Below are 2196 nucleotides of genomic sequence, written 5' to 3' on the forward strand. Positions count from 1 at the left end.
AGTGTCACACGGGTGTGTCCTTATTGAGCCCAAGTATAGCCCTACTCGAAAATGGCCACTTTTGGGGGCTCTTAGGCATTTTAAAGCCTATTTAAACATCGGAGGAGACACTTAGAACAGGCGGGCGGAGTAGGAAGCAAGGAATTACTCAAGGGAAGCCGATTGGTCCATCTCAGAAGCTGGATTCATCGTCAAGACTGAAGATCTCCCCTCAATTTCCATTCAGGGGTTTTGGGTTTTCTTTATGTTTTGTATTCATTATTCTTCTGAGATGTTTTCTTTTATAATTATGAATTAAACCCCCTAAATACCTAAGGGGAATAAAACCTAAGACAAAATTTGTTACTATTATCTAAATTGTATGATAAATATTTGACTTGTTCTTAATTATGTGTTCTTAATTCTTGTTTTAATATTTCAGGATATTGATTCAAGTTAATGCTCTTACTCAGAGGAGGAAAAGACCCTGTCTAAGAGTAAATTTATCGTAATTAAGTAGAGTTGATTGCACGCCTAGAGATTGGGTGATAAAATTTTGCTTGGTTAAGGTGAAACCTAATAAGGGGATCCATAGATCGAGTTAATGCAACACTAGGGCAGTAATTAGAAACAGATTTCAATTAAATAAACCTAGGGTTAGACGTTATTAGACTTGAGAGAGATAATAATATAACTTAGGGATTTCTACGGATCAAGTCAAATGAATAAATCGTCTGATTCATATTCAAATAACAAGTGAAGTCTAGGTGGATTTTTCCTTAGGTATTGTCTTCATCAATCGAATTTTCCCAAAAGCTTTTCCCCAATTTCTCTCTGTGCATTCTTAGCTTAGTTAATTAGTTTAGAGAAACAAATCCCTTAATTTTTAGGCTAGATAATAAAAAGAAAGTAATTACTAGTTCTCTTGGTTCCTTTAGGTTTGACAATCCGGTCTTGCTATACTACTGTTCAATAGGTACACTTACCTTAATCGTGATAATAGTTAGTTTCAAGAACGATTAATTATAAATTTTTAAAACCTGTCACGAATATCGCGTACCAAGTTTTTGGCGCCGTTGTCGGGGAACTAGGATATTAGGAACACTCGATTTTAATTTCTTTAGCCATTCTACTTTATTTGCAATTTAAATTTTTATTTTCCTTTTTTCTTTTATTCGTTCATGGTAGGATTTTATAGTGTATAACTAGAAGAAACCCGTCAGGACCATTACTGTTTGATAGTGAGATCGATCGCACATTTCGCAGAAACCGAAGAGAAATAAGGTGAAGCTTACGATACAAAGAGGAAGAGCTAGAGGACGATACTTCAACCACAATCGAGGAGATGGCTGAAAACCAAGAAAATCCGCTACCTCCTGCAATTGCTACTAATAAGAATCCTGCTCCACGTACTATGTATGATTATGCTAAACCTTCTTTAACAGGAACTGAATCGAGCATAGTTAGGCCTACTGTTGTTGCAAATAATTTTTGAACTAAACCTAACACCATTCAAATGATCCAACAGTTTGTTCAGTTTGATGGTTTGCAGGACGAGGATCCCAATGCTCACTTGGCAAATTTCTTAGAATTTTGCGACACTTTTAAAATCAATGGTGTTCCTGATGATGCCATTCGCCTTCAGTTATTTCCCTTTTCATTGAGGAATAAGGCTAAAAAATGGTTAAACTCGTTACCACGAGGGTCAATCACTACTTGGGAACAAATGACCGAAAAGTTTTTATTAAAATATTTTCTGCGGGCCAAAATAGCCAAATTACATAATGATATCTCCTCTTTTGTGCAGATGGATTTAGAAACATCTACGATGCATGGGAGAGATACAAGGATCTGTTGACAAGGTTCCCTCACAATGGGTTATCACTCTGGCTATAGGTTTAAATGTTTCACAATGGCCTGAATCCTTCAACTCAATAGATGATCGACGCAGCCGCTGGCAGAACTATCAATAATAAGACACCTGAGCATGCTTATGAATTAATAGAAGAGATGTCACTAAATAATTATCAGAGGCAAGTCATGATGACAAAGCCAACGAAAACAGCCGGCATTTTTAACGTCGATTCGATCACCATGCTCTCTAATCAGGTAGAAATTTTGAATAGAAAAATTGATGGTTTTCTTGGTTCTTCACAGGTTCACCTAGTAATGCAGTGCGAAGCAAGTGGAGGTGGATCAAGCAGTTCAGAATACCCA

General features: G+C 36.7%; 1 non-coding gene across 1 annotated transcript; it reads right to left on the minus strand.

The window, feature by feature from the left end:
* Positions 1-1754: 1754 nt before the first annotated feature.
* Positions 1755-1859, minus strand: LOC128291971 (small nucleolar RNA R71). Its single transcript, XR_008281955.1, has one exon. It is a non-coding gene; the product is annotated as a small nucleolar RNA R71 (small nucleolar RNA).
* Positions 1860-2196: the final 337 nt, after the last annotated feature.

This window comes from Gossypium arboreum, chromosome 4, assembly GCF_025698485.1.
Source record: "Gossypium arboreum isolate Shixiya-1 chromosome 4, ASM2569848v2, whole genome shotgun sequence".
NCBI classification, from domain to species: domain Eukaryota; kingdom Viridiplantae; phylum Streptophyta; class Magnoliopsida; order Malvales; family Malvaceae; genus Gossypium; species Gossypium arboreum.